At 43.1% G+C, this 25,888-nt stretch overlaps 2 long non-coding RNA genes across 2 annotated transcripts; one reads left to right on the forward strand and one right to left on the reverse strand.

Annotated features, from left to right (window-relative positions):
* Nucleotides 1-924: 924 nt before the first annotated feature.
* LOC139042593 (uncharacterized) lies at nucleotides 925-3,548 on the forward strand. The gene is made up of 3 exons (XR_011499549.1): nucleotides 925-1,053; nucleotides 1,733-1,823; nucleotides 2,887-3,548. It is a non-coding gene; the product is annotated as an uncharacterized lncRNA (long non-coding RNA).
* A 1,956-nt stretch (nucleotides 3,549-5,504) lies between these two features.
* LOC123282180 (uncharacterized) lies at nucleotides 5,505-8,891 on the reverse strand. Its single transcript, XR_006522187.2, has 4 exons — nucleotides 8,495-8,891; nucleotides 7,545-7,641; nucleotides 6,662-6,924; nucleotides 5,505-5,890 (listed from the first exon to the last, which is right to left on the reverse strand). It is a non-coding gene; the product is annotated as an uncharacterized lncRNA (long non-coding RNA).
* Between the last annotated feature and the right edge of the window lie 16,997 nt (nucleotides 8,892-25,888).

Consider the following 25,888-nt stretch of genomic DNA (forward strand, 5'->3'; position numbering starts at 1 on the left):
GAGAGCAGGGCCCTGGCTCCTGCAGCCCTGCCTCCTGGAGCCACAGTGCCTGAGTCCCAGTAGAGGTGACAAGAGGAGGGCCTGGAGAGCTGGTGCAGGATGGATTTGCGGTGGGGAGGGCCAGGGACCACGTTCCCTGTCACTTGTGGGAATCTGGCCCTGGGAGGTGATAGGAGGAGTGCAGGGTTCTTGGGGTGTGAAGGGAGGGAGTTGAGGGGAGGCTGCTAAGTGTCCTCGGGGGCTCCTTGTGGGAGCTCAGGGGTGGGCCAGGACGCCGAGGGGAGGACTTTTCAGGGGAGCGTCTGCGGGGGACTTGTGAGCAAGGGCTCATCCCCTCCCACCCGGATGTCACAGGGTGTTGTCCCCTTCTTGGCCTTTCCTTGGTGATCTGGTGATGCTGCACCTGGTAATGGGTGACTATCAGGAGGTGCGTGAGGGTGGGGACTGGGCAGGGGCACCCGGATCCTGAGGCTTGGGGTACGGGAGCCCCAAACTGAGTCCTGAGCTCTCTGCACCTGGCACATCTCTTCTCAGGGGAGCCTCGAGCCACCCTGGGAACTGGGGCGTCCGGCCCATCTCAGGGATGGGTGAACAGAGGGTCCGTGTGACACACCCGTTCCGTCCCCAGGCTGGTGAGGCGGCAGAGCCGCCTGAGGGAGGGCACAGCTGTGAGAGGTTTGTGAGCTGGACTCAGCCTCTCCCTCCCGCGGGGCCCATGGCGGGACAGAGAAGTTGGGCCCCTCCAGTCAGGCAGCAGGTGAGTGGCTGAGCTGTCCCTTCTGCCTGAGGCCGCAGCCTCCAGGTCTGTCATCTGAGAGGGTTGGGCTACAAGGTCCCTCGGCCTCAGCCCCATGTCCTCCTTCTCTGGAGCCCAGAGCCTGGCCCAGTTCCAAGGCCTGCTTTCTCTGCGTGCCCGGCCCCTCTGGGGACCTGGCGGTGGTACCGCATGAGAAACGGGGGGCATAGAAGCTAGTCATGGCCAAGGGCTCTGTCTGATGGACTTGGCTGTCTGCCTTCCAGGGGAAGGAGATCAACCTTGAGAAAAGGACTGAGGTGAGCCGCTGGGGCACTCCCGGTCGGGGTGGGGAGTGGAAATCAGAGACCCTCAGGGCAGAAGAGTCCCCGGCTGCATCCTGCACCTTACATGGACGGGGAGGGTTTGATAACAGAGAGGGGATGGGGACCTGTGCAATTGGCAGGTGGGTCGAGGGGGGATGGCATCAAGGAAAACTTCCTGGAGGCGGGGCTGATTGTCCCATTCCGAGAACAGGTGGAGCCTGGATGGAACTGGAGGGAAGGAGAGTTCCCAGGCCTGGTCCCCTGCCCCACTCCTCACCCCTTGAAGGCCCCTGCAGCATCCCCCACCCAGGCCTCATCTGCGTCCTCTCCTTCCCTCTGGTCCCAGGAATACAGAGTCAAGAGGGAGAGCCCGCTGCTCCGGGTGGCTGCAAACAATTACAGGCTAGAGCCCGAGGAGCGATTTGGGGCCTGGTTGTGGGACATGGAGCTGCTCAGTGGGAATCAGAGCTGAGGCCAGCTGGAGTCAGGGGAGGGCAGGGGTGGACTCTCCATGGTGGCCAGTCCAGAGAGCCCATGTCCATGGCCCCTGGTCAGCCCGAGGCCTTGTTGCGTGGTGACCTCTGGGACACCCAGACTCCAGCTGCTGGCAGGCAGTACGGGGACACCTGACGTGTGGCTCCTGGTCGGCTCACAGTGCCTCTCTGTCCTGTAGCTACAGCCTGTTCTGCCAGCTGGAGCCCCAGTCCTAGTCGGCCAGCAGAATACTCAAGGCCGAGAAGAAGCGGCCATCATCACAGTCAGCGGTGAGTGAGTGTCTGGGCTGGTGGTAACTGAATCCCAGGGGTTCAGAGAAGCTTCAGGCTGAGCATGGTCTCAGAGGGTTGGACAGCTGGCGCTGGGAGCCCAGCCCCACCACTGATCAGTCCTGTGACTGGGGAGAGTCCCTTCAGCTTCCTGAGACTCAGTTTACTCCTCTGTGAAATAGGTGATGCTAAATGATTGCTCACGTGGCAGGGTCAAACGGGCTGCTGTTGGCTGACAGCACTGAGCACAGGGCCTGGAGCACAGAGTGTAGTGGGGCGGGGGGGTGGGCCATGATTCTGGGGAAGGCCCCCCAAGATAACCCGACTCTTCTATTCAGCCGCCAGACCACCAACACTGAGCCGGGTCCCACTGGCAGGTCACAGCCCCACCCTCAGCAGTGGGGCCTCGGCTGGGGTGCTTGGGCTGCAACGGGTCAGCTCCTCCCAACTTGAGGGGAAGGGGACACTGTAAGCTGATTCCTGGGGTCCCCTGAAGCCCAAGAGACAGGGGACGACCCCACCCCAGCTCCCTCACTCTCCCCCAGCACCTGTTTTCCTGTTGGGGAGGGACAATATCCATTGATTGTAAATAGTAAACGTTCGGCATGAATAGTCTATTACAATCCTGTCTGTTTCACAGCCTGGGCGTGGTGGTGTGGTTCTTTCACTCCCTGTGCTCGTGTAAATGAGACAGAATCTCACATTCCCCCTTGAATCCAGTAATGCTGCAGAGTCCTCAGCTTATTGTATGTGGGAGAAGGGAGAAGGGCCAGCTCGCCCTGGCTACAAACGACAGCCCTAAGTCCCCCTACCTCGGAGGACAGGTTCATGTCAGTGTCCTTCACCTGGGACAGCAGCAGACGCAGCCCCCAGATCTCCCGGGATTTAGGGGTTGAAGGGGCTTCCGGAGGCAGAGCAACAACCACTGAAAGCTGGGTGTCTTTAAAAATGGCCCCAGCCAGGACCAGCTTGTGCCCCAGGACATGGCTGCCCTTCTGCCCTCTGCAGGAATAGGGAACATTGCCTGCTTCTCTTGTTGAGGTTTCTTTTGACCAAATTTTAGGAACTTGCAGTTTTTCTGGGTCCATCTCCACAACTGCATCAGCTCTCAGTGTGGAAGAAATGTAAATAGATTGAAACGTGCACGTGGAGAGGGTGAGGCCGGAGGAAGGTCCTGTGCAGATGGACTGAGGGAAGGCAGGACTTCCCATCCTCAGTGTCCCTGTAGGGGCTGCGTGTTCATCCTTCACGTCGACTTGAATCCTCCAGGGATCCTCGTCCATGACTCCGAATTCCATTTCCTGCTTGTTTTGTATCCACGGGGAAGATTTGTGATGCGACTTTAAGGCTACAGCTGGGCTTCGTTCCAGAAACATGACCGCTGCCTGTCAACCAGGATCTCCAGCATCCCTGAACTTCCTGATACAATTGTTTTTAGGGCAGAAATTTCCCCAGAAGGCCCGCAGCCTCTCAGTCGTGGCCACTCTTCCCTGGCTGGGCCTGATGGATTGTGGGTGAGCTCTGGTTTGCCAGGATAAGGGACCATAATTCTGGCCAGTGAATGAGCCCACATTCTCCCTTGTTGTTCCAGGGTGACTTCTGGACCCATGCGGTTCTGAGGTCCATGATCTTGGACAATCCACCAGTTTACACACTTAGTGATGTTGTTACTGACTTGTCCTAAAGGGGCACTTGGGCCTGAGCCCATAAAGTGTGTAGCCCCTGAGATGGCTGTGTTCTTTTCCAAAGTCTTGTGCTGTGGTTACGTCAGGGAGGAGTGAGCCTTTCCTGTTGGGAGGTTTGAAAGATGAGGCATGAGGGGTGGGGGAGGGGGTGCAGCAGGGAATGCCACCAAACTGATGATCCATGGACATGCGTGGACACAGCCTCACCGATTAAAACTCTGAAGTGCTTCCCATCTTGGTGGTGAACAGACACTGCGCTGAGCTCACCCCGAGAACCCACCCCATCACCAGGAACTTAAGGGTGACCATGCGGCATTTTGAACATCGTTCCTGGAAATGCCATGTGAGACATGGGCCAGATGAATTGCTTGGTACTTTTGAGTTATCCACTTCTTTCTGACAGCTGCCAGTGTCACCCAGACACACAGCAGGCTGGACTCTGCCAGGGAGGGCTTCTCAGGACAGCCAGAAGCTGAGGATAAATCCTGGTTTCCGGCCCCCCAGGCCCCTCCTGACCTGGGACAGCCATGCAGGCAAGTGACTAGCTAAAGAAAGGGCTGGTAAGTCTGATTTTCCTCCAAAGAGAAAGACAAGTGCCAGGTCCCAGGGCGAGTCCGAGGCCAGGAGAAAGGGACTGGTGTCTGCAGGGTTGCTCCTGCAGGCCTGTGAGGCTCCTGAGAGCTGACCCCACATGTAGCAACATTTAATAAGTCTTGAGTCTACCGCATGGCAGAGGAGAACAATTTATTGCATCTTTGGGTTCCCAATGGCCAAAAGTGAGCTGAGAGTCAGCAAGAACAGGCCCACATTTGCAGCAAGAGTCTGTTTCACCAGTCCGTTTTTTTACTTTGATATAAGTTGAGCATACACACACACTCACACACATACACATCATGCACTCAAACTCAGTCAACAGAGAATAAAGAAGAAATGCTCATAACCATCTAATGCTTGTTTTTGTAGCTGGTCACCTTTTCATAGCTGGTAGTTATGACTACCTTCTTCCATCACCCGTTTCATATCTCTTTTGCTCTCAGCAAGCACCTCGGCTGGTCGTGGTGCCTTGCCTGGAGGGGACCACAGCCCACATTCCCGAAGGGTCTGGGCCATTGCTGGTCCTGCCTGGATTGGTTTCTTGTAGTTTTCCATTGACTTTAGTCATGGGGCCTGGGACAGAAGAAACGCTCTAAGGAATCCCCTGACTTCCAGACAGAGGCCTCCTCACCGCCACTGCTGAGCAGCAGAGGGAAGCCAAGGCCCAGAGGAAGACCATGCTACAGACACGTCAGCTCTGGGCGTAAAGAGGAATAACATGCAGGGAAAAGTCTGAGGGAAAAGCAGGGCAGTCTTTTTTTCCGGCACTGAATCCAGCTAGCTAGTTAGAGCAGAGGCACCCAACACGCAGCCCTAAGCTCCCGGGCACGAGGCCGGCTGTGCTGTCCCGCCTGGGGTTTGCGGGAACAGACTGCAGACGACCACAGCTGAAGACATCACGGCCTAAGAACTAAAATTACACCAGGGCCACCCGTTCCCTTCTTTGGGGGTGAGCTTTGCCTCCTAAGTCTTACGCGGTCATTCTCCGAGAACACTCTCTTTGGAGGTTATAAGAATAATTGTAACAGCTGCCATCACTGACTACTTAGCTTCTGTGCAGCGACTCGACTGGCCAGCTCTGTGGGGGTCATCTCAGTGATGCCCACGTTCTTGAGGGCTGCGTTCCCATTTCATAGCTAGAGAGACGGAGGCTCAGAAACATTAAACACCCTAACAAGGAAGGGAAAAAACACTCAGAACCCAAGTTAAATACTGAGCCAAACTCTCTGTCAAAGAAAGGGGAAGACATTTCTGACACATAGACAGAGTCTGAATTTACCCCCACAGGCCTCCAGGGAAAGAGGCAGGAAGGAATGTATGTCGGGAGGACAAAGCGTGAACCTAGAAAAACATAACAGGAATCACGAGCGAAAGAAAAAAATCAGTATATCTAAATTATAGTAGTTTGAAACAAGACTTTAAAACACATTCTAACTGAAATTCCAGATGGTTACCACATGGCAGGATACAGGAAAGAAGATTCGAATGAAAAACTAACTCGCTTTTAGGGAAAACATTAATACTACAGATACTGTGTTACTTTTTAACACATCACTCTGGGAAACTGATAAATCCGTGAGAAGAGGATTTTCATAACACAGAAAGCTTGCTCACTCACGTAGACAAATCCCGACAAGCAGTGGGTTCCTGTCAGGTGACTGATGCTGAAAATGGTCTCCTTCAATAGGGTGATCCCTGAAAAGGGCAGGTCCATCTTCACGAATCAAATTCCCCACACATACAGATCTGAGAAAATGAAGGAAATCTGACGTCTCCCTGGATGCAGCTCTGAATTCGCACGCAGGAAAGAACAGAAAAATGGAGACTGGAAGTAGAGACCTTATTGAGAACATGGATATAAAAGCACTTTTGAAATAATGTATTGGAATCTACTGAAACATTATACAAAGAGAAGAGTCCATTTTAAGTGGGTTTTACTGTGACTGTGAGGACAAAAATTAAATCATCCTATGACTTTGATAACTCTCTGCTGACTTTAAAATACAAGTCAGTAATGTACACAGTAAAGGAAAATGAGAGAACCACACGAAAAGGAAAGGCCTCCTCACCTGAAACCCAATCTCTCACCTCAGAAAGAACAAAGGAGTTTAATAAAGGGAAAGTATTGGTATACTTCAGTTTAGAGAGCTCAAAGCAAGTAAACATTAAGGCCGCTGCAGAGACACATCGGTGAGGCGCCTGCTCCATTTCATCTGCACCGTCTTTTCTCTCAGTGTTGTCAGGATGTGCTTCTTGGCCCCTCACTCTCTCTGCCTCGCTGGTGAGCCTGTCTGCACTCAGCGCAGTCGCCAGTCACTCTCCTGCCCTCCCCACTGTGCTTTCCTCTTTCCTGGTATCTTTTCAGTCCTCAGAAATTGTCGGCATGGAGCTTTGGGATACCAGACCGGCTCTTGGAATCATCTCCCCCGAATATGAGGACCGGGCAAGGGTGCACACGGGACTTAGAGTGCATACCACCTGCAAGCACACCTGGCAGGATTCACCTGTGCGAGCAGGTGCAAGTTTTTCCAAGGCTTTGACAAGATGCACAGGGCTTACCTGTCATCCTGCACTGCTGCAGGCCTGTAGTCCTTGGCGTCTCTCCTGCCAGCAGATTCGGTGGGGCTGGCCCATGCTGTCCTCTCAGTGACCCCTCTTTGCCAGGATGGTATTGGATCCAAGAACCAGCCTCTGGAAAATGTAACTGGACATCCTCAAAGGGATGGAGATGCTTCAACCAGGATTTGGTTTGGACTCGTTCCCACAATCATGCTGCTCCCTCTGTGAAGACTTGGCCACCATCGTTCTTGTCCTCTTACCCTCTGAAAATAAATCATGAAACTGGATCCAAATGATGAAGGAAGCCTGCCTTCTCAGGACAATTATCTTGGCTGTCTTGTACTTCCACCCTCCCTCTCTTCCTCTGGGGATAGATCTGACCTGTGTCCTGGGACATCCTCTCTCTCTGTCACTTAAAGTCTAAAACTCTCTTCAAAGGACATGAGGGATAATCTGAATAAATGAAGAGGTCTTTAACATTCTTGGATGATGATATGAAAATGACAGTAATCCTCAATTTAATCTACAACCTTAATAAATGCCAGTTAAACATCATCAGGACTTAAAAAATACTCAACAACTGATTTATATAATTTTATGTGGAAGATGACAAGGTCCATCGACAGCTAAGTCAACTGTGAAAAATGAGGCACCACTCCTCTAGGTGATTACATATAGTCCAAAGCCACATTTATTAAGACTGTGTTGTACTTACTGAAGACAGGACACACATCAAAAGAAAAGAACAGACCCTCAGAAACAGACTTATCTCTAATGGGAATGATATTAAGGTGGTATCAAAAATCAGTGAGTAAAAACTATTTAGTAGATGATGTTGAAAACACTCGCTTGTCTGTGGAGACAGATAAACCCGAATCCTTACCTCACACCCAATGCTCAGGAGGGCTAGATGGATCAGAGGCTTAACTGTGGAGGGTGAAGGATGAAACTAAGACCACGCAGGACAGAATGCCTGAAACCTGGAGTGAGAAAGAATGTCTTAAATGAGAAGAAAATAGCGCAAACCATAGGTGAAAAATAGATTTAATGATATCAAAATTAAGTATTTCTGTTCAATGGCACAACAATTTTAAAAGAGGGATGGACTATTGGGGGAAGATATTTACAATACCTAAAGCAGATTCTGTATGAGAGACCCACTCGCTCCACTATGGTGGTCGCAATGCTGGGGCCAGGGGACCCAGGAAACCCCCCGGCCCCCCAGGCCCCACACTAAGCGGGGTACCAGCAGCCCGCCCACCTGGGAAGGAGGAATCTGACCCCAGCCCGATCCCTGACCCCTTGGTCTCAGCGCACGATCTTCGGGGCCCACACAATCTTCTTCCAGAGCCTTTCCCGACACCCTCACATTCTTCAGGGAAAAGGAAAGGGCCTTCCTCTTCCCATTTTGAAGCAGCGCACCTGACAGGTGGCCTCAGGGGGTCCTCGCTGCCCTTGCCTCTGATGCTCTGTGTCCCCTGAGGACCAGGCGTCTCTGGAACCCGCCTGCGGAGGCGGCGGCGCCAGGAGACCTTCTCCTCCAAGAGCCGGCGGCGGCCCAGCGCCCTTCTCTCCCGGGACGGCCTAGCCGGGCCGGGCTTCTCTGGATCAAAGGGCGGGGCAGCCGCTCTCCGGAAGGTCCTTGGGCGGGCGCTGCATCCCCCGGGGGCCCGGCAGAGACCCTGCCGCCGCATCCCGCAGCGCGGCCTGAACGGACGGTGGCCCGGGTCCAGCTCATCGCGCCCACCCGTCCCCAACCCGCCGGGGCCCGCCGCCCCAGGAAGCCCCTGCCGCGCCCGCCGTCCCGGTAGACGCTGTGCCCGCCCCGCGCACCGTGTCGCAGCCGGCTCCGGGCAGAGGGACAGCGTTTCAGCATCGCCGTGTGTTCCCCCCTGCCTGCCTCCGGGGCGCTGGCTCGTCTGCTCCGCGGGCTCTGCCGGCCTCTCCCCACATCCAGGACGGAGCACGAGCATCGGGTACTCCAGGCTCGGTCCCTCAGACTCTGGCTGCTCACAGATTCCTTCCGGGCCTAAAAGTACTGGTGCAGGTCTGCAGTGAGGCCCACCACATCTGGGAAACCATCTCCCGGTGGGTTTGATGCTCATTCGGCTTAGGAACCCTGATTCCTTGTGGCGTTTGCACTTCGCTCACATTTTTGCAAAGGCAAATGGATGTGAGTTCCCATTGTAAATTCCGCCACAGAATCCATCACATAAGAAATTGTCGATCTGAGTTGTGGAATACTCTAGTAATCAAGATCTAAAGAACTAGTGGGGAAATAGTAAAAATTTACAGTAAAGTTTCCCTCTTCTACTTATTTTAGTTCTCTTAGCTTCTTTTCTTAGATTTAAATATAATTCACTGAAGCCCACAAAAGGAAAGGCTGTTTTCCTCATATTCAAGTCTATTAGGATTTTGGAGAGGGAAGGAAAGAGGAGAAAAAGGGATAGAAATCAACATTTAGTTGGTACCTACTGCTATGCTAGGTAGTTTAAAATTCACTTTATAACTTCTTACAAAACAGTCATTATCACGTCAGTTTTAAGCAGAAGGTGATCAAAGCTTAGAGGAATTAAAAGTGCATTGCTGAAAGTTCTAGAAAACTCAAAATACTCTAAAAAAGAGCAGGGTTGAAATATCACATTACTTGATTTCAGGACTTACTAGGAAACTAGAGTAATCAAGACTGTGTGTTATTATTGGCTTAAGAAGACACATATAGATCAAAAAGCAGAGTCGAGTGCAGAAATAGGTCCACATTTATGCACCAATTGTTTCTTGACAAGACACAAAGACAATCCGGTAGTGAGAGAGAAAATTATACTTTATGTACTACTTCGTGTGTGATTTTTTCTGAATAATATCATGTTCTGAATAATATCCATTTTATTGCATTTATCAGAAGTTTAATCCTTTTATTGCTGTGTTGTATTCTGTTGTAAAAATATACTGCATTTGTATACTTACCCATTCTCCTACTGATGGATACATGAGTAGTTTCCAATTTGGAATTGCTTGAATAGAGTCGTTAAGAATCTTCTGGTAAAAATCTGTTTGCGGACACTGCTTTATTTCTCTTGAGTAAATGCTGAGGCGTGGAACTGTTGGAGTAGAGGACAGGTGCGCGTTTACTTTTCTAAGAAAGCGCCAAAGCGATTGAGCCATTTTTCACTCCACCAAGCAATATCTGAGAGTTCTGGTGGCTTCACAGCCTCTCTCGCTGACGTTCGGTGTTGTCTTTTTCCATTTTTAGTCCTTTGAATGTCATGTTTGGGCTCTTTGTTGTGGTTTGAATTTGTGTTTCCCTGATGACTAACCGTGTTGAGCGGTGTCCCTGTTTATGAACCGTTCGTATCTTTTCCCTTGTGGAGGACTATGCAGAGCACTTGCTCGTTTTTATATGCGGTTGTTTCCTTTACTGTTGAGGTGTAGGCGTGTATGTCTCTATTTTCTGGATTCAAGACCTTTGTCAATATACGTACAGATAGATATACTATATATATATATATGCACACACACACAATATATTGGATATATATAGTATGTTTAGATGATATATAAATATGTGTTTGATATGTAATATTTATTTAATATAAATATAGACAAATTTGATATATATTTGATATGTAAACATGTTTGACATGCAATATATAGTACATATGTAATATACTTGATATATAGCATATATATAATTATATCAATTATATAATATAATTGATGCAAATATATATCAAATATGTATTATATATCATATATCAAATAAAGACAATGTCCAGATTTTCCTCCTAAAACTTTAAAATCAGCTTTAATATTTGGGCTAATGGTCCATATTAAATTAAGGTAGAGGTATGGTGTCGGTAGGGAGTTATTCTTTTTCTTGGTTTATATGCTTTTTAAAAAAATTTATTTTATTGGAGTCATATTGGTTTATTACATTGTGTAATTTCAGCTTTACATTATTATATATCATTTTCTGTTTAGACTGCATCATGTTCACCACCAATAGTCTAGGTTTTATCTGTCATCATACTTATGTGCCCCTTTACCCCTTTCACCCACCCGCCACCTACTTCCCCTCTGGTAACCACTAATCTGTTGTCTTTATCCATGTGTTTTTTAGGTTCCACATATGAGCGAAATCATATGGTGGTTATCTATCTCTGTCTGGCTTATTTCATTTAGCATAATACCCTCAAGGTCATCCATGTTGTTGCAAATGGATGATTTTACCTTTTTTTATGGCTGAGTAGTATTTTCTCTCTCTATATATATACACCACTTCTTCTCTATCCATTCATCACTTCATGGACACTAGGGTTGCTTCCATGTCTTGGCTATTATGAATAATGCTGCAGTGAGCATAGGGGTACACAAATCTCTTTGAATTGTTGATTTCAAGTTCTTTGGATAAATAGTAGTGGGATAGGTAGATCGCATGGTATTTCTATTTTTAATTTTTTGAGAAATCTCCATACTGTTTTCCATAGTGACTGCTCCAGTTTACATTCCCACCAGCAGTGCATGAGGGTTCCCTTTTCTCCACATTCTCTCCAACATTTGTTATTTTTTGTCTTGTTAATTATAGCCATTCTGACCAGAGTGAGGTGATATCTCATTGTAGTTTTGATTTGCATTTTTCTAATAATTAATGGTGGTGAACATCTTTTCATGTGCCTGTTGGCTATCTGTATATCTTCTTTGGAAAAATGCCTGTTCATATCCTCTGCCCATTTTTTGATAGAGTTAATTGTCTTTTTGTTGTTGAGTTGTATGAGCTCTTGTTTACTTTGGAAATTAATCCCTTGTTGGATATATGGTTTGTAAATATTTCCTCCCAGTTGGTGGGTTGTCTTTTCACTTTGTTCATCGTGTCCATTGCCTTGCATAAGCTTTTTAGTCTGATGAAGACTCACTTGTTTATTTTTTCTTTTGTTTCCCTTGCCTGAGTAGACCTGGTATTCAAAAAGATGCTGCCAAGACAGATGTCAAAGAGTATACTGCCTATATTTTCTTCTAGCAGTTTTATGGTTTCAGGTCTTACACTCAGGTCTTTAATCCAGTTTGAATTAATTTTTGTGCATGATGTAAGATAATGGTCCACTTTCATTCTTTTGTATGTGACTGTCCAGTTTTCCCAACACCGTTTATTGAAGACACTTTCCTTTCTCCGTTGTATGTTCTTGGCTCTGTTGTCAAAGATTAGCTGTCTGCAGATGTGTTGTTTCATTTCTGGACTTTCAATTGTGTTCCATTGATCTGTCTGTCTGTTTTTGTGCCAGTACCATGCTGTTTTGATTACTATAGCTTTGTAGTATATTTTTGAAGTCAGGGATTGTGATGTCTCCTGCTTTATTCTTTTTCCTCAGGATTGCTTTGGCTATTCAGGGTCTTTTGTTGTACTATATAAATTTTAGGATTCTTTGTTCAACTTCCATGAAGAATGTCATTGGGATTCTGATTGGAATTGTGTTGAATCTATAGATTGCTTTAGGCAATATGGACATTTTAACTATATTTATCTTCCAATCCATGAGCATGGAATATCTTTCCACTTCTTTATGTCTTCTTCAATTTCTTTCAATAATGTCTTATAGTTTTCATTGTTTAGGTTTTTCACCTCTTTGGTTAAGTTTATTACTAGATATATTATTTTGTTGTGGTTGTAAATGAGATTCTATTCCTTACTCTCTTTCTGCTGGTTCATTGTTGGTATATAGAAATGCAACAGATTTTTGTAAGTTGGTGTTGTATCCTGCAACTTTGCTGTAGCTGTTGATTATTTCTAATAGTTTTCTGGCGGATTCTTTAGGGTTTTCTATATATAGACTCATGTGGTCTGCAAACAGCAAGAGTTTTACTTCTTCCTTTCCAATTTGGATCCCTTTTATTTCTTTTTCTTGCCTTATTGTTCTGGCCTAAACCTCCAGTACTATGTTGAATAGGACTGGTGAAAGTGGGCACCCTTGTCTTGTTCCTGTTCTCAGAGGGATGGCTTTCATTTTTTTGCCATTAAGTATGATATTGGCTGTAGGTTTGTCATATATGGCCCTTATTATGTTAAGGTACTTTCCTTCTATACCCATTTTATTGAGCATTTTTATCATAAATGGATGTTAGATCTTGTCATATGCTTTCTCTGCATCTGTTGAAATGATCATGTGATTTTTATTTTTCATTTTGTTAATGTGGTGTGCCACATTGAGTGATTTGTGGATGTTGAATCATCCCTCCATCCCTGGTATAAATCCCACTTGATCATGGTGTATGATCCTTTTAATATATTGGTGTATTTGATTTGCCAATATTTCGTTGATTATTTTTGCATCTATATTCATCAGCAATATTGGCCGGTAATTTTTATTCTTTGTGTTGTCCTTGCCTGGTTTTGAGCTCTGGGTAGTGTTGGCCTCTTAGAATGAGTTAGGAAGTGTTCCATCTTCTTCAATTTTCTGCAATAGTTTGAGAAGGATAGGTATTAAATCTTTGAATCTTTGGTAGACTTCTCCAGAGAAGCCATCCGATCCTGGACTTTTGTTTTTTTGGGAGGTTTTCGATTACTGTTTCAACGTCTTTACTTGTGATTGGTGTATTCATATTCTCTGTATCCTATTGATTCTGTTTGGGAGGTTGTATGAGTCTAAGAATTTACCATATCTTCTAGGTTATCCAATTTGTTGGCATATAGTTTTCATAGTATTCTCTTATAATCCTTTGTATTTCTGTGGTATCCATTGTAATTTCTCCTCTTTCATTTTTAATTTTATATATTTGAGCCTTGTCTCTTTTTTTCTAAGTGAGTGTGTGTTTGTCAATTTTGTTTATCTTCTCAAATAACTAGCTCTTTTTTTCATGATCCTTTCTAATTTTTTTACTCTTTATTTCATTTCTTTCTGCTCTGATTTTTATTATCTCCATCCCACTGCTCACTTTCAGCTTTGTTTGTTCTTCTTTTTCTGTTAGGTACCGTTTAGGATTACTTATTTGAGATTTTCTTTGTTTGTTGAGATGGGCCTGTATTGCTATGAATTTCCCTGCTATGCTTTTACTGCATCCCATAAGAGCTGGTATGTTGTGTTTTCATTTTCACTTGTCTCCAGGTATTTTTTTATTTCTCCACTAATTTTTTCATTGATCCAATGGTTATTCAGTAGCATGCTGATTAGTCTCCACATATATGTGACTTTCCCAGCCTTTTTCTTATAGTTGATTTCTAGTTTCATACCATTGTGGTCAGAAAAGATGCTTGATGTGATTTCAATCTTCTTAAATTTATTGAGGCTAGCCAAGTCTGTAACATATTGTCTATCTTTGAGAATGTTCCATGTGTACTTGAGGAGAATGTGTATTCTGCTGTTTGGGGATGGAATGTTCTATTTATATCTATTAAGTCCATGTGATCTAGTATTTCCTTTAAGACCACTGTATGCTTGTTGACTTTCTGTCTGGATGATCTATCCATTGATGTAAGTGGGGTGTTAAGGTCCCCTACTATTATTGTGTTATTGTCAATTTCTCTGTTTAGGTCTGTTCATAGTTGCTTTATGTACTTTGGTGCTCCTGTGTTAGGTGAGTATATATGCATAAGTGTTATGTCCTCTTGGTGGAATGTCCCTTTTATTGTTATATACTGCTCCTCTTTGTCTCTCACTGCCTTTTCGTCTTGAAGTTTGCTTTGTCTGATATAAGTATGGCAACACCAACTTTCTTTTGCTCTCCGTTTGCTTGGACTATCGTCTTCCAGCCCTACACTTTGAGCCGGTATTTGTCTTAGAGCTAAGAGGTGTTTCCTGGAGGCAGCATATTGTTGGTGGTTGTTTTTGAATCCGTCCAGCCACTCTGTGTCTTTTGATTGGAGAATTCAATCCATTTACATTTAGAGTGATTATCGATATATTAGGGCTTAATACTGCCATTTTATCTCTTGTTTTCTGGTTGCTCTATATTTCCATTGTATCTTTTCCCTTGTATTTCTGACTGACATTTCAGTTTGGTGGTTTTCTGTGATGGTTTTCTCTTTATTTATAATTTGTGGCTCTGCTCTGATTTTTTGTTTAGTGATTGCCGTGAGGTTTGTATAAAAGCTCTTACAGACAAGATGGTCATTTTCTGATAGCCTCTTATCTTCATTAGCCTAAGCAGGTTCCATACTTTCCCTCTTCCTCTTCTGACAACAATAATTCTTGGCAAAAATTATTCTTTTTCGTGTTGTGAGCTTGTGACTAAATTGAAGTGTTTATAGTTATTTTTGATGCTTTCCTTCTCTTTATCCTTTATGTTAATTGTTTACTAACCTATTCTGATACAGAGCTGCCATTTTATGATCCTAACTGTCTTTTTATCTCCTTTCTCAAGGTTGTGTAAACCTTTGCTCTTTAGTTTTGGATGGGAGGTCTCCTTTCAACATTGCTTTAAGGCAGCCCTAGTGGGGATGAACTCTGTCAGCTTTTGTTTACCTGGGAAAGTTTTCATTTCTCCATCATGTCTGAAGGATAGTTTCACTGGATAGTGAATTCTTGGCTGAAAGTTTTTGTCTTTCAGTATTTTGAATATATCATTCTGTTCTCTCCTAGCCTGCAAGGTCTGCTGAGAAATTCACTGAAAGCCTGATAGGGGTTCCTTTGTAGCTTGTTTTGTTCTGCCTTGCTGCCCTTAATATTTTTTCTGTGTCTCTGACTTTTGCCAGTTTTACTAATACGTGCTTTGGAGAAGGTCTTTTTGTGTTGATGTAATTAGGAGTCCTATTGGCTTCATATACTTATAAGTCCAGTTCTTTCCACAGGTTTGGGACGTTCTCAGCTATTATTTCTTTGAACAAGCTCTCTACACCTTTCTCTCTTTCTTCTCCCACTGGAATACCTGTAATCTTTATGTTGCTTCTTGTATTTGAGTAGGACATTTCTCAAAGAATTTCTTCATTTAAAAAAAAAATCTTATGGGCTGACCCTGTGGCCGAGTGGTTAAGTTCTCGCACACCGCTTTGGCAGCCCAGGGTTTTGCCAGTTCGGATCCCAGGCAAGGACATGGCACCGCTCATCAGGCCATGCTGAGGTAGCATCCCACACAGCACAACCAGATGCACTTACAACTAGAATATAGAACTGTATACCAGGGGGCCTTTGGGGAGAAGGGGAAAAAAACCCAAAAGGATTGGCAACAGATGTTAGCTCAGGTGCCAGTCTTTAAAAAAAAAAAAAAAACTTAGTTCTCTTTCCTCCTCCTCCTGAAGCATTTCTATGTTTCTGTCCTCTAAATCACTTATTCTGTCCTCCACAATGTCAGCTCTATTTTTATATGGTTTCTTGATTATATTTTGTCTCATTAATTGTGTTCTTCATATCCAGAATTTCTGTTTCTGTTTCTTTTTTAGAGCTTCAATCTCTTTGGTGAAGTATTCCTTCTGTTCACTAATTCTATTCCTGAGCTCATTGAACTTCCTTTCTGAGCTTTCTTGTAACTCGTTGAGTTTCTTTATGACAACTTTTTTGAATTCTCTGTCATTTAGATTGTAAGTTTCTGTGAGCTCAGGATTGGTTTCTGGAGACGTCATTTTCCTTCTGCTCTGAAGTGCTACTGTAGTTCTTCATGGTGTTTTATGAAGCGATCTTTCGCCAGCACATTTGTGGTCGTATCAGGCTGCAGAGTTCACCTGCCACCGCTGGGGACTGGCAGGAGCTGTGGTCTCTGATTCTGCCCCATCTGCTGGAAGTTGTGCTGGTAGGTTTGCTTTGCATTTGCGCACACTGGCCACAGCTACTTGACAGGTCACGCAAGCATACACAGCCTTGGTGGCCAGATTGCATTCCCATGGGCAGGTCCACTGTGCTTGGCAGATGGATCTGGCTAAGCTGCTGTGCTTGGCAGGTGGGGTGCCTTTGTGCTGGCTGAGCCACTGCCGCTTGGTGTGGAGCATTCATGCAGGCAGGGCCACTGCAGTATGTGGGTGTTCCTTCCAGTTGAGCTGCCCCAGCCTCCACCCACAGTCATGCTGGCCACTATGTGAGGACCCGTGACCTGGATTGCTGCAGTCAGGGAATGGGAGGGGTCTACACACTCAGTTCTGCTGCTTCCTGGGACCAGTGCACCCACCTTCAGATGTACGGCTGTGTGGATCCCTCAGATGTCCTGTTGTGCTGGGTAGGGAATCCTCTGATGGTTAATGAATGTCCATTTAGTTGTAACTTCGAGGGGAGAGACAAAGGGACCAACTCACTCCACCATGATGCTGTTGTCACTCCTGTAGATGAGAGGTTATTTTTTGTCCCCATAAACATGATAAACTAAATTCTGAACATATTTGTAATGTCCTTTTTAATAAAATTTGTAACCACTGCCCAAATGAAAATACAGAATATTTCCATCACTCCAGAAATTTCCCTTTTGACTCTTTACTGTCAATTAATTTCTCCCTTTTCTCTCCAACATTTGTATATCTGTTACAGTTTACAGAGGAAAAAAGGTCAAATCCTAGACTATAGTTCAAAACCAGACGTGTTAAAAGTGTGTATCAGTTAGGGTCTACTCAGGAAACACAAACCACACCAGTAATTTACACAGAGCTATTTCAAGATGATGAATTATTAACTGGTAAAGGTCCTTAGCTACTAATAGTGATAAAAGAGAACTCTGAAGAATCCATGAATTGCAGCTGAGGCGCAGCTCTACCAGACAGAATTTTGGGGGAGAATTTCAATTCAAAAGTCAGCGACTTAAGGAAGGAAGCTCTACATTTTGCTGGCAAAAGTGGATGCACATGTGTCTGGCTTTTGTAAGAACGGGTTCCTGACACACAGGTGACACTGGTCAGGCGGCAGCAGAAGTTGCAGTAGAGTCTGGAGGTGTGGCGCCATCTCGTGGCCGTGAGGGAAAGGTCAAGAGAACCGCTAAAATGCAGCACAGGAGACTGAGCTGCTTCCCCACGTGCCTTTGTCTACTGATGCTGCCACTCTGGACAGCGTCTCATGTTCCAGCGCTTCCTCCATCTCTGTTCTCACCCCTGCCGGTGCTGACCTTTTCTGTGTACTAGTTGGTTTTTTTAAAAATCATTTATATTAGTCTTTCAAAGTACCATCTTTCAGGTTTGCTGATTTTCCCTGGTGTGCAGCTGCCTTCTATTAATTAATTTCTGCTCTTAGGTTTATAATTTAGTTGCTTCTACTTTCTTTCATTGAGTTTGCTATTCTTTCTCTGCCTTCTTGCAGTAGAAGCTCAGTTAACTGATTTTCAACTTTTTTTCTTTTCTAATAAAGCATTTGAAGCTCTAATTTTCCTCTAAGCCACATCCCACGAGTATCAGGATACCGTATTTTTATTGCCATTCAGACCAAACATTTTCTGAATTTTACAGGGGTGTCTTCTTTGACGCCTGGGTCACGGAGAAGTGTGTCGCTTCCTTTCCAAACAGTGCAGGACTTTCTGGTTCTCTTTGTGTTGTTGGTTTCAGTTTAATTCCGCTGTTTTCAGGGAACATCCTCAGTGTGATTTCAGTCTTTCGATATTTGTTACAACTTGGTTTATTGTCCAGGTTCAGTCTGTTCTGGTAACTATTTCATTCACAATGGAAAAGAATGCATGTTCGGCAGTTGCTCCTTGCTCCTCGTGTCATTTGTGTGTTAGGTCAGCTGGTGAACCCTGTTCTAGTCTCCAGATCCTGACTGGCTTTCTGCCTGCTTGTTCTAGCAGTTAAAGAGCTGTGTGAAACCTCCAGTTATGTTTTTGGAGTTGTCTATTTCTTCCTTTATTTTGAAGCTATGCTATCACACACATACAAATTTAGGATTTTTATATTCTGCTGAACTGACCCTCCTAATTTGGAAATGTTCTACTTTATCTCTGGGAATAATTCTTCACTTGAAGTCAGCTTTGTCTTTTAGTAACATAACCACACAGCTTTCTTCTGGTTTGTGTTTGTAAAGTAATCGTTTCTCTGTCCTTTTATTTTCCACATTTCCATGTTGGTCCTTATGAGCTACTTGTACGCAGCATATCCTCGAGCCTTGTTTTTGAGTTCAGTCGGCCTGTGTTTACTTCTAATTTGCTTTTGACGAGTCCACTTACATTTAGTGTAATTGTTGATATACAATTGTATTTGTGTTTACCATCTTGCTGCTTTATTTTATTTCACCACTCTGCTTTTCGTTCCTCTATTCCTCTCTTATGGTATTCTTATGGATTAACTATTTTTAATTATTTCACTTTTTCCTCTAATAACTTTTTAATGATATCTGTATCATATCCCTCTATTAATAATAGTATTGTTGTCATTTGTTTGTTGACTACCCTTGAGCTTGGTTCCTTTCTTATTTTCTTTTGGGTTAATTATTTTTTGTGCTTCTACTTTTCTCCTCTACTAGGTTTTTAGTTATGTAAATATCTGTTTATTTATATCTATTTCCACATGTGTGTGCATAGATGTACATAATCATTTTAATTCATTGGTGGTTACCCTAGAGATTCAATATCTACCCTATACTTATAGTCGTGTGGCTTATAGTAGTTTTACAACTTCTAAACAACCATAATTATTAGGATTCATTAAGTTCATTTATCACCATCCTGCCTTTTTACTCTTACTATCATCTGTTTTAATTCTGCATGTCTGCAGCATCACTAATTGTGTTTTTAAAAAGTCAATATTCATTCATCTTTTTATATATTCGCATATACATACTTACGTGCATAAATACATAGATATGTATGGTTTTTGCTCGTCTTATTTCCTTCCTACAGTTCTGAACTTCAGGTAGAAAACTTTTCTTCAGCCTGAAGAATCCCCCTTAGTATTTCTTATGGTGCAGATCTGGGATGAATTCTCTAGGTTTTGTGGGACACAGTTTTCCAGAGACCACTACTTAGAAAACTTTGCCTTAAAAACAAAGAATGAAGGTAAAGGTGGACATTTTAAGCACTCTAGGATCTATTGGGTAAATATTTTAATTTAGGTTGGAATTTCATCTCTTATCAGACATCCTGGTTTTGGTAACAAACTACTTTATCTGTATGTACAGATGTCAAAAATTGCTCCCAGCTTGTCTTACTAACTAAATTAACAGTTTTCTTTCTGGTTTTATACCTTTAACCCTAATATAAATATTGACTTACTTAACTGCTTTGTTAGTTGATCGTGACATAAGAGTGCATGGCTCCTCGTGAATACTCAGTAAATCTTTGGTGAATGGATGAACATGAAAAGAAGTTTTTAAAAATAACAATCATTAAATTTTAAACCTAAAGAAAATACATTTCATCACTTTTCAGTTTCTCAAAGTCTGTTTTGGTCAGCAAGCGTCCCTAGTAAACAGAGCAGTCATCGCTTACCTTACCCAAATATCAAGATGGAACATAACGCATGAAACCTCAGATTTTCTGGTTACCAATGAAGAGGAGATATTTGAGAAAAACTTCAAACATGCATGATTTTATCTTTCTGTATCATACAAAATTCATGTCTTCTCTGTTTAATTTTGATGCAGAATTATATCCATATTATATAATTAAAAGCCATTATAAATCACACATCAACTATCCAATGGAAACCAGTGTATTGATAGAAAAAGATCATATAAATTGTGTCATAAATTTAAATCCATGAAGAAAAAATTTTATATTTGGAAACAGTAATTATCAAAGACACTCTTCTTTACACCTGAATAACTTTAAAGTGTGAGTATCACATCAAGATATATCTCCTTTCACTAATCTAAGTAAATTCTCCAAATTCAATTAAAGGTCCCAATAAATCTGCCTTCTTTATGGTCAACATAAATATGTGATGTGAGTTCTTACTCTGGAGATACATAAACACAAATGCCGTTTATCACTGTGCCACAGAATGGTTTATTAACTTCGGATACCTTACTTTTTATTAAGATAATTTAACTTTTGATTTGGTGCAAAAATAGAGAGGGGCCAGATTTATTTTTCCTGAAAATATTAATATAGAATAAAAATTTAGGGGCTGGTCCCATGGCACAGTGGTTAAGTTCACACGTTCCACTTCAGCACCCTGGGGTTCACAGGTTCAGATCCTGGGCGCAGACCTGCACACCACTCATCAGGCCACGCTTAGGCAGCATCCCACATAGAAAAAGTAGAAGGACACACAACTAGGATATGCAACTACGTACTGGAGCTTTGGGCAGAAAAAAAAACAACAGAGAGGAAAATTGGCAACAGATGTTAGCTCAGGGCCAATCTTCCTTAAAAAAAGAAAAAATTTAAAAATCACCCTCTCATGTTTTAGGAATTTATTGTCCACCAATTTCAGTAGCAAAATGACTCAAACTCAAACATGAAATGCCATATTCCATTGAATCTAAGTCATCTGCAGTTGCAAGGACATTATTGTATGTACCACGGAAAGGAAAAAGTACTCCAATCCTGCTATTACCCAATGCCGCTTTTTTAAAGATGTTTTTCACTTTAGAAGAGTTTTAGGTTTACAGAGCCCACTGCGGTGTAGTCATGAGAGTTGTTCTCACACATCCAGTGACAGAGCTCTTGGAGACTTAAAGATGGATTTTAAAACATGTATCGTTCTCCTGCATGTGTAAAAGAGTGAATATTAACAAAATCAATTGTTTGAGGCCCTTCCAAAGCTTCTTGGTGTCCAGTGTCACCTTTCTGAACCACAGCCCCTGACGTCCATTTTATGTCCCTCTTTGCTCTCAAGAACCCCGGTGATGCCACAGCTTTGAAAAGGCCATCCCACTCTGACTGCTGGAGTTTTCTCCCTGGTTTATACTCATTCTGTAAGTTTCAGTGCTGTCCTTTCTTGATTTACCAGGTGTCTATGTGATTTCAAACACCAGGACACTTACTCCTTTCTCTGATGGCCCTTCCATGGTTTTGCTGACTCAGCCATCAAGTGGTGGCCATTGTCTGGGCAGGTCCCCAGTAATAACAACCAAAGTCACATATTCACAGACAACAGTAACCACACCACAATCTCACCTGGACACTGTTTCTCGAATGCAGTCAATTGGAGATAAGTGTGAGACTGGGAAGAGCATGTGAGTCATACAATGAATTCAATACTGGAATTCGTTTCCTGTCACAAACAATCTTCCTCACATTCCTTAATCCAAATGAACTAGACAATAAAATAAACAAATACAATATAGTTATAATTTTATTATTCCTGTTTTAATGTCAGAGAGGGAAGTGGTTTGAATAAAAGTTTTTCATACATTTTGAAATCATAGACTTTTTATACAATAAAAAAAATTGTTCTGAAATTTGCACTTTACAGATCTTCCTGTTTAATACATCCTGTTAGTTCAAAGCCAGCACCAGGGCGGCCAGGGCCTGCCAGGCGAGTAGCTGAGACCCAGAAAGAGTTGTGCAGCCACGGCGGCGATGATGTAGGGAGCAGCCAGCTGGTAAGCCTGCACGTGAGCTGTCAGATGAGGCCAGGATCAGCAATGGGGATTACACGGGCAACTGCCAAGGGTCAGGAGCTCAGATATAAGTCCCACCCCAGGATCAGAAGCTAGACAAAGTCACAAGCAACAGCCAGGGCACTCACTGGGGACTCGCTGGCTGACACTAATTCTAATGCCCTTGGAAGCCTGGGCTCCTCGAATTCATGCTCTGGCCAGAGCAGCTTCAATTCTATGACAGGCACACCCACATCTCATGGCCATTTGCACGGAGCACCTGTGTTCTCCTGACTTCATGATTAGGCCTTTCCACCAATCTCAAAAGTGGGTCATCCTGGTTGTGAACATGACCTATAGAGCATGACATGGTGTAAGTAGAGGAAGTGAGTGGGATAATGACACAAATGCCTTCAGGGAAGGTAGAAAGACACACACGCAAAGAATGCATGGTATCTTTATGGAAGAGATGCTAACAGCCTTTAGAGTCAGACAGACCAGTATCTGAATTCTAGATCAGTTTATAAAAGCAGGATCTTAGGCAAATGACTTCTCTGAATCTCAACTTTCCATTTGTAGACTGACTATCTCATAGGATTGGAGAAGGAATGAACAGGATGCAGATGTGTTAGCATAGACCCTTGCTCATAGCAAGCATTCAACAAAGGGGAGGCTATCCTGTGTGGTTGATTCAATTACATCCATGAAGTTCTGGGGATTGTCTTGTGAAAACCCTGCACTTCATGCTATTAATGAATATATCTGGGTTTGGGAGGCTCGTGTGGCCCTTCGGAGTTCACTAGCTGTTCAAACCTAATGTGTGTTGTCTGAGTTAACAGGAAAATTAGTCTACATTTCATCTTATACATCAATTAGAGTGCAGCTGTGACCCTGTATTTTTGTAATCCCATATTCATGTATAATGTCATTAGTAGATAATAAGAAAAACATTTCTATTTCTTTTAACATGTTGGGAAGATCCCATCCTCTCCCAAGTTCCTCTTTCACACCCAGGTGATGGCATGCCTGAGTTCCCTTTTTAGAAATCAATTTTATAGACTTTTCTTTTGAAGCGCAAATATCTCTTCCTCCTGGCGAGAGTAGGAGAGTGGATAACACAATATCTTTCCTGGGGGTAGTAAAAAGATGTCCATTTCCTAAATCCCAGAACTCATGAATATGCTACCTTACAAGGCAAAACTACTCTGCAGATGTGCCTAAATTGGGATCTTAAAATGGGGAGAATCTTGTGGATTGTCTGTGTGGCCACATGTAATCGTAAGTGTCCTTATATTGAAAGAAGGAGGCAGGAGAATCAGAGTCAGAGAAGCAATGTAAGGACAGAAGCAGAGGTCGCTTGATGTGATTGCCAGCTTTGAAGAGGGAAGGGGCCACAAGCAAAGGAATGCAGGCAGCCTCCACAAGCTGGAAAAGACAGAGAAGCTTCTCCCTTAGAGCCTCCAGAAGGAACATGACCCTGCCAACACCTTGATTTTAATCCAGTGAGGCGCATGTTGCACTTTGACCTACGGAACAATATGAATAAATTAGCATTGTTGTAGGCCACTAAGTTTGTGGTAATTTGGTACAACAGAAATAGGATCCAATATGCCATCATATCTTGCTGTGAATTAATTTAGTAGATGCTTTCTTCCAGGTCAGTACACACCTGGAATAAGAAGGATCTGGGGGCAGAAAAGACCAAAAAAAGAAAAAGAAAAAAAACAATGAACAAAACAAAAACAGTGAAAACTGCCTGAATATGAATTTCACTGATTTACCTTTCTTTTTTCTTATATGGAAATGACCACACAGAACTACTAGATTGAACGAAGAGAAGGAAACCAAAGCAAGCCTGAAAACAAATAAGCAAATGACCTAAAAAAATACAAGGACTTGTTTCCAGTGACGAGGCTGGAGCTGCCCCCTCCCTGGACTGAGAGCGGCTGGTGTGGAGCCTGTGTGAGTGAGTTTATCTGACATACACACGCTTTCCTCCCATTGTCATTTTCAAGGTACCCAAAGCATTGTCTTTCTTTTGTAATGGCAAAACACATTTTAAACAACTGGACTTAACTTGAGAAGGAAGAGGAAATGTGTGAGGTACACCTGTTCTTCTACAGCTCAAGGGAGTCTTGGGTGGAGAGCCAATGGCAACGAAATACCGGCAAGGAAACATCTCGGCCAGGGTGGGAGTGTGGTGGACACCACAGGTGATCAAAGGACAAATGTGGCACGTGTAGGATGTTACAGAGATCATTATTGGTCTTGATGTTGAACTAGCTTCGGGCCAGAAGGGCCCTAAGGCAGAAGAAAGAAAGAACCATTTGGTAGCTTATGGAATAGCATGAGGTAGGAAGAAGGAAAGGAAAAGGACAACAATGTCAATATTGAGGAATTAGAAATTACAGCTATAAATAGCAGAAAGAACAATTTCACAGCTTTATGGCTGACATAAAAATAATTACCATCAATAGATGATGTATTTATCTATACCTATATATACATCTATATCTATATCTGTATCTATATCTACATCTGTATCTATATCTATATCTGTATCTATATCTACATCTGTATCTATATCTACATCTGTATCTATATCTACATCTGTATCTATATCTACATCTGTATCTATATCTACATCTGTATCTATATCTACATCTGTATCTATATCTACATCTGTATCTATATCTACATCTGTATCTATATCTACATCTGTATCTATATCTACATCTGTATCTATATCTACATCTGTATCTATATCTACATCTGTATCTATATCTACATCTGTATCTATATCTACATCTGTATCTATATCTACATCTGTATCTATATCTACATCTGTATCTATATCTACATCTGTATCTATATCTACATCTGTATCTATATCTACATCTGTATCTATATCTACATCTGTATCTATATCTACATCTGTATCTATATCTACATCTGTATCTATATCTACATCTGTATCTATATCTACATCTGTATCTATATCTATATATATAGGTATAATACAAAAGCTGGTGTTATTATATGACAACAAAGAATCCTATGTGTACATTTTACATAATCATAGAGAAATTTCACAAATATAAGTACATTTCAATGTGAAATCTGGAAACAAATGTCAAATATTATACTAAATACCTGAAAATGCATATAGAGCATTTAAAAGTTCACATCACTACTGAACGTGTAATATTAAAAATCTCCTAAGCTTTCATTGAAGTGAGCTCTTTGTTATTTCCAGAGCTCTAGAAATAAGAACAAAAAATTAGAAATCGCAGCACATCCTGCAAAGAAAGGCCTTGATTTGGATAATGGAGAGAATTGTTGATTTCATTGGCTAACATGAGAAGCCAGGATTTTCACTAAATTTCTGCTTGGAGAATTATTGATCACACACTAAATAGGATGCTACATACATTGCAAGAACAATTCAAATCAATCAAAATGTGGAAGAATGAAGACAGGTTGTTGAATTTTTTAAAATTTATTTTCATTCATTCGTTAACAAATACACTCTAAATATCTGCCCAGTGTCATAGTGCTTTTCTAGGCTCTATATGTACCTGGAGGTGAGGAGGAGACAGGAAAAAACAACAAAAACTCAGTTTCCATGGAGATTATACTCTAGTGTGGGAGGTAGACCATAAACACATTTAAAATGTGTAAAGTAATAAGTGCCGTGAAGAAAAATGAAGTAGAGTGAATCAATTGAGAATGAGATGGGAAGATGCTGCTGTAGAGAGAAGGATGGGGAAGCTGCTCTGAGTAGTGCACATCTGAGCAGAGGATGTCTCAGTCACACGGAGAGCTGGGAGAGGCACGTTCTAGTTAGAAATTA

Source organism: Equus asinus, chromosome 30 (assembly GCF_041296235.1).
Source record: "Equus asinus isolate D_3611 breed Donkey chromosome 30, EquAss-T2T_v2, whole genome shotgun sequence".
Lineage (NCBI taxonomy): Eukaryota > Metazoa > Chordata > Mammalia > Perissodactyla > Equidae > Equus > Equus asinus.